The 14,070-nt window shown below is 50.8% G+C and overlaps 1 protein-coding gene and 1 long non-coding RNA gene across 5 annotated transcripts in view; one reads left to right on the forward strand and one right to left on the reverse strand.

Moving 5' to 3' along the window:
- Window positions 1-14,070, forward strand: part of MYRF (myelin regulatory factor) — a 233,319-nt gene that overhangs the window by 113,613 nt on the left and 105,636 nt on the right. The gene's annotated exons all lie outside the window — the stretch shown is intronic.
- Window positions 3,795-4,244, reverse strand: LOC142255001 (uncharacterized). The gene is made up of 2 exons (XR_012727334.1): window positions 4,209-4,244; window positions 3,795-4,111 (listed from the first exon to the last, which is right to left on the reverse strand). It is a non-coding gene; the product is annotated as an uncharacterized LOC142255001 (long non-coding RNA).

Genomic DNA, 14,070 nt, shown 5'->3' on the forward strand with positions numbered 1-14,070 from the left:
GTGCATTCAGCACAGTAGAACATTCCTCAGGCGAGTTCCTTGGCATACTAGGTTATTAATGTTCTTAATGTTCCTCAAGGAAAGTTCGAATGAATGAAAAATATTACTGCTACAACTTTTATAATGCTGCGGCACAGTATCCTCGACTTACTAGTGCAGTGGTAACTCACCAAGAGCTTTGTAGGACTCTGCTTTATGCTGGGGTCAGAAGGGTGTATTATTATTATTATTTTTTTTTTTATTATTATTATTACTATTATTATTATTATTATAGGGCCATTTATTCCATGGCGCTTTACATGTGAATAAGAGGCATACATAGACAAGTACAATTATCGTGAAAAATTCAAGGCACAGACTGGTACAGAAGGAGAGAGGACCCTGCTCACGAGGGTTCACAGTCTACAGGCAAGGGGTTGAGGATACAGTAGGTGAGGATTGACCAGGTCATGCGGTTCTATGGTGGACTGAGGGTTACTGCAGGTTGTAGGCTTGTCGGAGATGGGTCTTCAGGTTCCTTTTGAATTTTTCCGCAGTAGGTGAGCGTTTAATATGTTCGGGTAGAGAGTTCTAGAATATGGGGGAGGCACAGGAGAAATCTTGTATGCGACGGTGGGAAAAGGAGATGAAAGCAGTAGAGAAGGAGATCTTGTGAAGATTGGAGGTTGCGTGTAGGAAAGTACTGGGAGACTAGGTCACAGATGTATGGAGGAGACAGGTTGCGGGTGTCTTTGTATTTAATGGTTAGTGTTTTGAAACAGAATTTTTGGGTAATGGGAGGCCAGTTAAGAGATTGGCAAAGAGGAGAGACCGGGGAATAACGGGGGAGAGTTAGATTAGTAGGGCAGCAGAATTTAGGATAGATTGGAGGGGAGTAAGAGTGTTAGAAGGAAGGCCACAGAAGAGGTGGGAGTTTAAAATTTATCCAATTTTTATCCAGAAAACTTTAAACAATTTTCCTCCGTATAGATATCCATTTGGCTTCCATATTAATACATCACCATTTTAAAATATTCCGGATCAAATACAGTTTGGTATGTATCCACAAAAGTAAGATGTAATACTAGTGTGTATGGGATCCGATCTTACTGTATATTGTGCATATCCATAGACTTGAATGGGTGAGTCTAATCTGATACATTGAAGAGAATAAGTGCCTGATGACTATCTCTATTGAATTATATTAATCAGTGTGCTCTCTGATTTTTACTCGGACAGCACACAACTATATACAGTGGAACCTTGGTTAACGAGAACAATCTGTTCTGGGAGTGTGCTTGTGTGACGCCCTGGCCAGGCCAGGTAGTCACATATAGGGCCCCTACACAACACCTTCCCTCACAGGTGACGTCAGCCGACCTTCAAAACCCTAGTCACCCCCCTCAGGGCTAGATAGACACACCAGGGGGCGGAACCAGGCGGTTGGAAGACGCCCACTGAGGAGTTTAAACAGCCCAGGGTGGGAAAACAGGCAGATTCTGTTAGAGTTCAAGTTGGAGAGGAGTGTGGGCTGGAGCTGTGGCCAGCTCCAGCAGAGGCGAATACCCAAATTGAACAGGTGCCAGGGTAGGAGCCCTGGTGCCTTTGGCTAGGAGGCAGATGGCGGTCTCCGTCTGCAGGAGCCGGGAAGACGGCTCGGTGGAACTGAGGTGGACCAGGACAGGGTTGTAGCCCGCCGGTACCGACCCGGTGAACCGACTCGGAAACCGGAGCACACGGGGGATCTCGGACCCTGAAGCCACGTCCAGAAGCTACTGGAACTGGTTAATTGACCGATTGAGGCCAGGTCTACAGGTCCTGTCCCACCCAAAGTCCCGACTGAAGGTAACAGCCCACCGAGGGGGATAAAAGGCCACCGCCAGGGCTCAGAAATCCCACGGGCCAGCATCTGTGGGCAAGGGCTCCTTAGGCCACATCCAGCCGGGAGTGGACTCCTGAAGTTGCAAGCACAGGCAGTCCACCATTACACAAAGGTGCAGGAGAAAGACCGAGACCACCAGCCGGGTGGGAGTCAGAACACAGCCGGCTGCGGGCACCGACCACCATCACCTTGGTTTACCATAGACTCATGTGTTTCCTTCCATAGTGAGTACACCAGCTCCCTGCGGTCGCCCATCCCCCCTACACAAACAACAACCCCCAACGGGTCCCGGGGCCACCATCCCTGCCCACGGAGGGGTTAACAACTTGCTGCACAACATCTCCCCTGGGTGCCCCGTAACTTCAGCGGTGGTGTCCAAAATCATCACATACCATGGGTGGCGTCACGAACCTAGTACGGCCCAGCCCGTACATATACGTCCTACATCCACCACCCCCCAACCCTATTCATTCGGAGTGTCCGCGGGATCCCCCAGGTCCAGGGACCCTTAAGCCACCCACCGGAAGGCCCGGACCCGAGCAGCGGCAGGCTGCCGGCATGGGGGCGGCACACCCCAAAACTTGTCATCACGAACAGGATACTTACCCATCCACTTACCTTGTGGAAGTGCGCCTTGTATTGAAGTCAGCGGTGATCCGTTGCAAAATTTCCAGAAACCGCCATCTTTTGGCACGAAGATTCCCGCCCAGGGTCTCCTTCCCTGACAAAAGGGCGCGAAAGCCGAAGCCCCGCCCTTTGGGAACACGGGCAGAAAGCAAGGCCGGAAGTCGAAAAACGAAACTTACTGGCCTGAGAGAGGAGTGCCAGGAAAAGGGGGGGCGGGTGAAGTTTCTTTGGCATGTGACCGAGCAGATAAAGGGCAGGGACTCCAGGACCCTGCCACCCTTCTGGTTCCTGGACCCCGAGAAAGCAACATGGCCGACCCGTCCAACAAGCCCGGAGTGCAGGAGCTCGTGCCCGGAACAGCGGCATGGGTAGAAGCCCAGACCGCACGGATGTGTCGCCGGATCCAGGCGCAGGCGCGCTTTATGCTGGAGCGGTGGATGGCCGAGATGGAGGAGCTGGCTGCGGCCGTGTGGGCACACGAAGTGGAGGCAACCTTGGGGGCGTGGGTCGCTTACCCGCTCACCCGCTCCTCTATGTCCCCCAGGGACCGGCCGATCAGGCTGAGGGACCCAGCCTGCCCCTGCCCTCTATACTGCCTCCCTCGCCTCCTGTACCGGTTGCTGCTGACACCCCGCTTGGTCCGCTGCCACCAACACCGGCATCAGAGTCCGTCCCACCGGTCTGCGAGGACCAGCCCGAAGAAGCCGCCAGCAGCCAGCCCCTCACCGACCCCAGTTCCACACACCACCCGCATCCGGAAGGTGCCCCGTCTTGCTCAGGACCCGCCATTGACCCCGGAGGAGGCCGCGCCCGAGACCGCAACGGCCCCGGAAGTCCTCTGAAGATGTCTTCCATCTAACACAACTGGGACATCATTGGTTGACAATTGCAAAAGAGTTGTCAGAAAGTGGATCTTGATGATTTGCTTTCTAAAATTCAGAACTGACAGAACATTCCTTAAACAACCATTAATAACCTCAATTATCACAGCCAAGGTATTATGTGCAGGGAATAAACTATGATAATTTGATGATTTTGTTTCCATTTTTTTCATCATTTGTATATCATTAACATGTCTACCCATCTTGTGACATCCATAAATCCATGCCTTTTCTTTTCTTTCTCGGTGTTGCATTTTCTATGTTGAGAAGTGTACGAGTATATAGCAAGGTTATAATTGAATTGGTATGGGTAATGCTTAAATAATTAGATGTATGTTAAACAACCATTATCCTGATAACTTTTATGTGAAGTCGTTTTTTTTTTTTTAGTTTTTTTTTTTTAAATAAAAACTTAAAAGCATAAATTGATGTTATGAACATGTGTTTTATTAGTATGTTATTTTTACTAAATAAATTGCATTACATATTTAAAGTTCAAAAGGTGTTGAAAAAACTTCTTTAGCAAAACCACTGAAGTGTTTTTAAACAGCTCATATACGTTAGCTCTGGATACAGCATGGGGAGATATTACTTATGCTATTGGAGCCATTGCTACATAATTATTGGCCCTATCAAACACCACATAATATTCACGGATAAATACGTCTCCCAGAATCCATAAATCCCCTGAGCTAGTGGGCAGATTCATGGACTGGAATCCACTGCTGCAACCTTCCTGATTCTGTAAAAGAGGACAAAAAATGGGTTTACTGGTACCAGCAGTAGGCCAGTGTCAGATACTTGTTTTGTAATTATGAAAGACATTTTATTTAACATACCTGACGCACGTAGGCACTGGCTGGCAATGGGAACTAGTGTACACTATTGATGGTAATGACAATAGTTGGCATGTTGCTAATATTGTTGCAATTAATCACATACTAGGAATAACAAAAAGAAAAACAAAGATTAATTTCTGTATAACTCTTAATTACTCAGCTGAGATAATATGGAAATTACACACCTGTCCATTTGAGTCCTGAGTTGCACCAATATAGTACTGGATGTTGGCAATGTCACTGGAGGGTCCAGCAAGAAGGGAAGTACCAGTATCCACAATGGCTTGGCAGGAACCACTACAAGCGATTGCCTGTCCATTGATTGACATGCTATACACAGCAATAGTAAGAAATGCTTATACCTGCATAGTAACAAGACTGCCCGGACCCACCACCAACCTTCCCCTTCAAAAAAGAAACACCTTGAAAAAAGGTATTTTAGAATTACAACTTTTAATAATTCTCATTTTATATTAATATTAAGGAGAGACTAATAATTATAAGCTCTCATCTTTTCTTCCATTGGCAAAAATTTTTTAGGTTGCAGCTTACCAACTAAAAGGGGCCTTACCAAGGCCAACACACAACAAACGGGTTTTTTGGGAGATTCTCCGCCTAAACCGGCCGTCCGGTGCGGGTATCTCCGGCCACCTCTACCAACCCCTTCCGCCAAGGAGCAGTGAAAAACCTAACGAGCTGCGACCCCCCCCCCCAAGCCCATAAGAGCCTGAGCAATCCCTTCACGGATCCATGACAGAAAAATATCGACACTGGACTCATTTAAGTGAACTCCATCTGAACGCAAAAATATAGAGTTGTCTCCTTCCAAGCGATGGTGGCGAACCACTACACCGTTCTTGAAATGTACAAATCTAGAAATCCGCTGATTAAGCGTGCGCCTCGTTCTCTCCATTGCGCTACCCTCTCTCGCCCAGTGCCACGTGAGCCTTGGGATCACCTCAGAGCATACAAGTTTCAAAACCTGGAAAAAACAAGGAAACTTGTCCATGTCTGATCGCATTAACGTTAGGAGCTCTGCTAAAGGAAAAGAGGCTAAGTCATTTCCCACAGCATGAATGACCAAGATAACCGGCGCCGCCACACATCTTGCAATCTTCACCACTTTCGGTGGGACCTGTGGCCATGACAGTCCCCTGTAGCCCCTCCATTTGACGTCCACTTCAAAGAATCCTAAACATCAACCACCGGGACAGGAATCAGCTCTCCTTTCAGCCCAATAGACGAAAGAATGACCAAAAATTCAAACGCTGGGCCGGTTACCATCTGCAAGGAAAACTGAATTTAATTCCAGAAATAAAAACCTGCAAAAAAATATACCATACTGTACCAACAACCTCCTCTCTCCCTTTTTTTTTTTTTTGGACAACTAAAGTGTTTGGAGGAAAAACAGGACTTAGAACCAAATCAGGTCTAATATATCTCATGAAACATTTCGATTGCCACCTTCCCACACTCTGGATTTCCAATTCTTGCATGTTGGCCCGCGATGCCTCAGTAGCCGCCCCGATTCTAAATGAATGCGTACCGAATTCCGACGCAGGTAACCCAATAGAACTTAAAATTTGCCGCATTACTGCCAAGAATTGGCCCGCCAAAAGAGCTGAGCCATCATCATTGTACAAAAAATTGATCGCCATTGCTCATAACCCCTAAGAAATCCGTGACTAATGCCTTAGGACACACTGGGCCAGCCATGGAAAACAATGGGAACCAGGTGCCTCTGCCTGACTGGTCTGTTTTTGACTTACGCAACCTGATCCGTAACCCGTCTCCGCATGTCAGCACGTCATCATGTCGCAATCCCCAATCTGAACCCAATGACTTTGGGATAAGCTCGCAGCTCACCGAAATACGCAATCGCAAAAGCGGCCGAAAACAAAATTGACTCATATTGCGAATAACAAACTGTTCCCGCGCCCTTTTATTAATTCTCCCAACAGGAGGACCGAAATAGGCCTTCTACGATCTGTTCGCTTGGAACTCCTCACCCAACCCTTTAATACCTGTGTCACTAAGAAAACCTTTGTCACATCCGGCCAATTCCGCAATTTGAAATGAAAAGCCAATCCCGACAGGCGGTTACGAACCACAGTCCCAGATGTGTTCCTGCTGTTCAAGTATGTTAGGTAATGCATCATGTGCTGCAGCAACAAATCACTTGAAGGTTCGCCCTCAATCACACCTCCCGAGTCACACCACTCCCTCCATTCTTTACCGTAAGCACACCATGTCGATGGAGCCACCGATGCTTGAACCATAGCTGTTAGTGCAGGGGGACATTCCACAACCATGCCGGGCAGACCAGGCCTTGTTCCTGTGCCGAAGGGTAGAGCTCTCGAAATCTCTGAAAATGGAAACGTGGCAAAGCATCCGCCGTGTTATTACTATAACCATGTACAACTTTGGCTCTAAACCATGCATTTAAGTTTAGGCATTTTAAAACCATGAACCTAATCAACTTGATGACCGGAGGTGATGAAGCGGAAAAGTGATTAATAGCATGTACCACGCTATCGTTGTCGCACCAAAAGGTTATCCTTCTGTTTCTTAAAGCATTACCCCACAATTCCGTAGCAACTACTATACGGAACAGCTCAAGTAAAGTCCGATTCTTAGTCCATGCCCGTTCCTCCCAATCTTGAGGCCATTTCTCCGAGCACCATTTGTTACCGAAGATAACCCCAAATCCGGCTGCCCCTGCCGCGTCGGAATACAGCTCCGCCTCGTCATTCGATTGCACATTTTCTTGGAAACATGTATGGCCATTGTAATTTTCCAAAAACGATCGCCATACCATTAAATCTTCCTTTAATTAAACAGTTAACCTGATTTTATGATGAGGATGCCTTACCCCTCGGGTGGCCAAGGAAAGGCACCTTGAAAAGATTCTTCCCATAGGCATGACTTTGCACAAAAAGTTCAAAGAACCCAACAGTGACTGCATTTGAACTAACGAAACCTTGTCGACAGTCAGGAAACCCAAAATGAGATCAAGTAGGACTGATATTTTGTCCTGCGGAAGCCTGAATTCCATGGCTTTTGTATCAATCACGATCCCCAGAAATGCCAATTCTGTAACTGGGCCTATGGTCTTCTCTTGTGACAGTGGAACCCCGAAAAGTTTCATGAGCTGTTTAAATTGGTCCAAAATATTTGCACACATAGATGAATTCCCAGGGCCAACAAATAAGAAATCATCTAAGTAATGAGTTACTGAAGAAAATCCTGTTTCCTTCCGTACTACCCATTCCAAGAATGTGCTAATAGTTTCAAAATATTGGCAAGAAATCGAGCAACTCATAGGAAGGCAGGTGTTTGAAGTAATATTCACCTTCAAACGTAGCACCCAAGAGGTGATAACAATCAGGGTGCACTGGTAACAACTGAAAGGCAGATTGGATATCAGATTTTGCTAAAAGGGCACCTGGCCCTGCCTCCCTGACCAATTCCACTGCCTTATCAAATGAAACATATTTCACCGCAGCCTCCTCTTCCGGAATACCATCGATCACCGAAGTGCCCCTTGGATAAGACAAATGATGAATTAGACGAAATTGGCCTTGGTCCTTTTTGGGGACCGTCCCCAATGGGGATACTCTCAAGTTGCAAAAGGGCCGTGCTCTAAACGGGCCATGAAAATGACCTAGTGCTACTTCCTTTTCCAGTTTTTCCCGAATAACCTCCGGGTTTTCCGCAGCAGATTTCAAATTGGGGGAAGAAGACGGAAACTTAGAGTAAACGAACAGGATGAAAAAAACAAAAGAAAAACCGAACTGAATTTGCGCAGCTGCCGGTTTATTGGGGTTCCTGTTTAGCCACGGCCCCATCCTGGTTACACTCACCGGTGACGCGGTGCTCGTTATGGGGAGTTGTTTTTGGACCAGGAGCTTTTTGTCCCGGTTTAGGGAACTTTGATGCCGGGTGAGAGGCTCCACATGCTGAGCATTCATGCTTGAATTTACACAGCCCATAAAATTTGCAAAACCCCTCATTAAAGGCCCAACATGTTCCGGGACGGCGAACAGCCACTAAACCTATGTTCTGGTTCCCGTGTCCAGCGGCCAAACCTGGAAAGGGCTGTAATGTTCTTTGCACAATCATCAGCCTAAGCCTTGAATCTGTGGCTTTTACCCCCCAACCTAGGTGTGGCTGGATATCCAGTCGCCGGCGGAAATTCTCATCATATTTCCACCAGGCTGAACCACCATGTGACTTATATGAATTGTAAATAACACCCATATAGATAAAAAGTTCGGAACAATTTTCCGGGTGGCGTTGGCCCATAACACAACCCAGTACCTTTGGTAAGACTTTTCCCCAAAATGCCGTTCCTTATGTACCGCATGTTGATCGGCAGATATAAAGGACCAAATGTCCACGTTTTTATTAGCCCATATAGCTTCTTTAACCTGTTCATCCAAATGGGCTCCCAGTGGAGGGACTCCACAAAATAGACCCTCCTTATATAAATCCGGGCGTAAGCGGGGAGGTTGTACCGCTTCAGTGTGAAGCAATTTAGGATTGATAAAAATTTTATTGCTGGAGGGCACTATACTCCCCACCCCTTGTGTTGAACCCGCCCCTTTCCATACTCCTACATAAGGGTACTCACCATGCGGCGATGTCAGTAAAACCGGCTCTTGCAGATGTTCGCTATGCGTTACAGGCTGGGCGACCAACCTAACAGATTCCTCCCTTGCTGATCTTCTACTGGTCCTGGACTCTGCTGTGGAATCCTCTGAAGAAGAGGGAGACCGCCAGCGCGACGACCTCGACCGTCTATTCCGCCGCTTGGATCTCGACCTCCTACTACGTCGACTGTGGCGACGATGCTCACGCTGCCCTGAGTGACGGCGTCCATACCGTTCACTTGATGACGAGGATAATGAGTAGTCATGGCGGCTGCCCGCACCCTGAAAAGTAGGGGTTCCTGCGCATGACCGCTGCAATTGATGGTCTACCATGACCTGCCGCTGCTGCAGCCTGCTGTACCCTGCTCTGCCCCATCAATGTTAGGGTAATTCCTTCCCCTATTGTGTAAGAAGCCGGTTGAGCAGATAACTGGGGATGGGTAATATTGCCCTGAGCCACCGTGGGGGGTCCAGTGGGGCGAGGAGCATTGGCAGTGTAACCTGGGATGTAGGGGAGATAAAATTGCAGGAACCCACTCCGCTTGCTGGCTGGCTGCATACTGCAATATGGTAGAGGCCCCCTCACGCCCACCCCCTACCTCTTTCTGCAACTCTGTCATAGTGCCCCAGCTATCCCTCATGGGTGCAGGGTCACCTGTGGATTCGGAAGACCTTTGACTTGCACTCTGGTTAGCTCCCATAATGGGTCTTGACAAATTGGTGTGTGCCGGGAAAATAACTACTTTTCCCTGCTGGGTGTTTAAACCCTCCCTTATGCTGCCACCGGTAGCAATGGTGGCCAAAAACTCTAAACCCGGCTGAACTTGAATAACACCCTCTGAGGTGAAACGGTGCCCAGGTTCTAAAAAGCCCCTGTCCCCTTGAATAGCTGGCCTATGACAAGAAATTCCACCTGGGACGCCCACAGCAGCAGTGACTGCCTCACAAACCCGAGTGGGCGTGGCTTCATTCCAAGAACGTGAGGTAGATTTTTTCCCGCTCATTTCTGACTGGAAGTTTTGAGCTCAAACGTGCCGGTGGGCGGGTGTTTCCCTTAGAACGCCGCCCACCGGTTTTCTTTGTTTGAACTTCGGGAGGGATGGAGCCGCTCGGCTGGGCTCGGCCCCAGCGCAGGTCACACTGGAGCAGGCCACAGACGCTCCATATTGGGAGCAGCAGCAGCGCCAGCTGGGCCGAGAAATTGCGGCCCATGAGAAAAGAAAGGCGTAAGTCCTATCTCGAACCATCCAGGAGAAGGACAATCTCAGAAACGCCACCTATCTGGTGAGGGGCCTGACACACGAAGGCCAGGTCCGGCACTTTGACCCCCGACGAGGATGGGGTTTGATCTTTGAGCCGGGCATGGAGGCCGAGATTTTCGTGTCCCGGAGGGACGTGTACCCGCACCTGCCCATCGGCCATCCCGATCGGGATCTGGAGCCCGGGGAGCTGGTAATGTACACCCGGCACAGCGGAGAGAGGGGGTGGTTTGCCCTGGATGTCCGGAGGAGGGTAGCCCGAAGTGCTCTACAGTGCGGCCACCCCTCTCCGCCTCCCTCCAGTCCCGAATACCCCAATTATCCAGAGTATTAAGTGGTAGCGGTTCCCGGCTACCTTCTGCAAAGTCCCCGTTGGGACCCTGTTGATGTTCCCGTTTTACCTACCCTTCTAAAAAGACACGGCTGAGAACTTGCAGGCCAACCCAAAAACTATTGGGTCTTGTAAATAGTCCCAGACCAACCTATTCATCATGCCACAGCCTTCGGAGAGGCTGGTTGGAGGAAGGTCCTGCGACAGAGTAGGCCGAGGTCCCGTCACCATGGTAACCGGTGACTATCCTCCGGGTCAGGGGTCCCCTGAACTTTGGGGCTCTGAGAGAGACTGCCGGGTAAGGAACTTATTACCCGGCCCGTGTGGGCAACACCCGGACCCGAACCCGTTTCCTGGACTGGGGAAAAGGGGTGCGCACCAGTGTTTAGCGGTGGCACCAGGGCTAGGTTTGTTTGGGTGGGCTAAGGTGAAAAGGACCCGGTCCTGTCCCGTCACGGTTAATAAAAATGTTTTTATGCAACGTTTAAGTAACCTGCCTTCCGTTAAGGGAAGAAACCAAAGTATTCATACCGTGTAAATATGTTATTATACTTGTATATGTCTTTAAAAATCTTTTTTATCTTTCAGTTAAACAAAAATAAACTGGTGGTGGTCGGACAGCCAGTGGACGGTCTATGTCTAACCACGAGGGAGTGTGGCGCCCTGGCCAGGCCAGGTAGTCACAAATAGGGCCCCTACACAACACCTTCCCTCACAGGTGACATCAGCCGACCTTCAAAAACCTAGTCACGCCCCCCCTCAGGGATAGATAGACACACCAGGGGGCGGAACCAGGCGGTTGGAAGACGCCCACCGAGGAGTTTAGACAGCCCAGGGTGGGAAAACAGGCAGATTCTGTTAGAGTTCAAGTTGGAGAGGAGTGTGGGCTGGAGCTGTGGCCAGCTCCAGCAGAGGCGAATACCCAAATTGAACAGGTGCCAGGGTAGGAGCCCTGGTGCCTTTGGCTAGGAGGCAGACGGCAGTCTCCATCTGCAGGAGCCGGGAAGACGGCTCGGTGGAACTGACCCGGGGAACCGACTCGGAAACCGGAGCACACAGGGGGTACTCGGACCCTGAAGCCAAGTCCAGAAGGTACTGGAACTGGTTAATTGACCGATTGAGGCCAGGACTAGAGGTCGTGTCCCACCCAAAGTCCCGACTGAAGGTAACAGCCCACTGAGGGGGATAAAAGGCAACCGCCAGGGCTCAGAGATCCCACGTGCCAGCGTCTGCGGGTAAGGGCTCCTTAGGCCACATCCAGCCAGGAGCAGACTCCTGAAGTTGCAAGCACAGGCAGTCCACCATTACACAAAGTTGCAGGAGAAAGACAGAGACCACCAGCCGGGTGGGGGACCAGAACGCAGCCGGCTGCGGGCACTGACCACCATCACCTTGGTTTACCAGAGACTCGTGTGTTTCCTTCCATAGTGAGTACACCAGCTCCCTGCAGTCACCCATCCCCCCCTGCACCACCAACAACCCCCAACGGGTCCCGGGGCCACCATCCCGGCCCACGGAGGGGTTAACAACTGGCTGCACAACATTTCCCCCGGGTGCCCTGTAACTGCAGCGGTGGTGTCCAAACTCACCACATACCGTGGGTGGCGTCACGAAGCTAGTACGGCCCAGCCCGTACATATACGTCCTACATCCACCACCCCCCAACCCTATTCATTCGGAGTGTCCGCGGGATCCCCCGGGTCCGGAGACCCTTAAGCCACCCACCGGAAGGCCTGGACCCGAGCAGCAGCAGGCTGCCGGCACGGGGGCGGCACACTTGTTAACCAAGTTATTCGTTCAGAAAAGCAAGATTTCCCATAGGAAATCATTGCAATGCAGGCAATTCGTTCCACAACTTGTTAAATGTCCCATCCTGGTCCCCTATTTTGTCATTCCACACGTGCATAAACACACACAAACACGTACAAACACACACACACACACACAAGCACACACGCACATATTGTGTCGCGGGCGGGGAGGGAGCCGTCGCTGCTGCTGCTGCAGCCTGCTGCTTGCTGCTCGCTGCTCGGTGGCTCGAGCGGTGGGCCGGATCCGGGGACTCGAGCGGAGCTCCTCGCCCGTGAGTGAAAGGGGATGGCTTTTGGGGTTTGGGAAGTCGGTCCGTGACGCCACCCACGGTTTGTGATGAGGTTGGGACACCACCTCTGCTCTGGACGGGGATCCCGGGAGCGATGACAGGGAGCAGCCGAGATGTTTCTCTCCCCTCCGTGGGTAGGGGGTTTTGGGTGGTCCCGGTGAGGTGAATGGAATGTGGACGGCAGGGTTTGGTGAGGTGCAGGGTCGCGGGGGCAGCGCGGTGCCAGACGGTACACGGAGTCTCTGGTAAAACAAACAGCTGGATGGACGGGTCCCGCAGCCGGCTGCAGTGGTCACTCCCGGTAGGTTGCGGTGGCTGCCTTTCCCTGCACCTGTAGTGTGTTTTCGGCCCCGATGGCTTCCCACCGGTAACCCGCTCCCCAGCTTTGATAGGTGCCGGAGGAGCTCCTTTTGCCCGCAGGCTCTGGCCCTGGAAATTGTAGCCTTGGCAGTGACTGTATTTCCCTTCACGGTTTGGACGGTTGCCTTCTATCGGCTCTTTGCTGCTGGGAAACCCCGGAGGTTCCCGTCGCTAACGGATTTCACCGGTTTAACGGCGACTCCAAGCCTGGTCGGGGTCCGTAGGCCCTGCCGAATGGTGCTGGCTTCTCTTCGCTCCCCAGTTCGGTACCGGCGGGCCACCGCCCGACCCTGGTCCTACGGTTCCACGTCGATTGGCCTCTCCTGCAGACGGCCACCACCGTCTGCCAACCTTGCTGTATGTGCCTGGGCCACGTACCCGGACACTGTCAGACTGCTCCTCTCCTGCCACTTACTCCTTCCACTTCACTCTCCCTAACTCTTCTGCTTCCTTTTCCCACCTCCAGGACTGTGATCTCCTCAGTGGGAGGGGCCAACCGCCTGGCTCCACCCCACCTGGTGTGGACATCAGCCCCTGGAGGCAGGCAACAAGGATTTGTGTGTGCGGCTGATGTGCCTAACCGGGGTGTGGGGAGTGTTGTTGCAGTACCTGTGATGACCTGGCTTATCCAGGGCGCCACATTCCCCCTTGGTTAAATGCAGACCGTCCGCGGGCTGCCCGTCCATCACCGGTTTTATTTTGTAATTGTAAAAAAGAGGTAGAAACAAGTAAAACATTAAACATAAGCATACTTTTATGAAACTTCCCTTAACGGGAGGCACCTTCTTCAACGTTACTAACGGTACATTTTATTAAAACATATGGCTTCCGCTCTCTCCCGCCCAAACAACCTGTGGGCGGGAAGTGGGCAGCACCCCTTGACTCCAGTCCAGAACCAAGCTGCCCGAGCGCATACGGTCTCTTGCAGGGGACCCACGTCCATGGGGGACCCCTGACCCCCGGAGGATCGCCACCGGTTATGGTAGTGGCGGGCCTGGGCCATCCCTTTCCTCCAGGCCCATCCTCCAAAACAACCTCTCCGGAGGCGGCTACGGAATAAAGGCCAGAAATTAATTACATGCCACAAGTTTGTGGTTGCCCTGCAAGTTCTCGGGCGTGTCCGTAAGTAGTTCCTTACGCCAACGGTGCAAAGGGTCCC

The sequence above is a fragment of the Anomaloglossus baeobatrachus genome, chromosome 10 (genome assembly GCF_048569485.1).
Source record: "Anomaloglossus baeobatrachus isolate aAnoBae1 chromosome 10, aAnoBae1.hap1, whole genome shotgun sequence".
Classification (NCBI taxonomy): Eukaryota; Metazoa; Chordata; class Amphibia; order Anura; family Aromobatidae; genus Anomaloglossus; species Anomaloglossus baeobatrachus.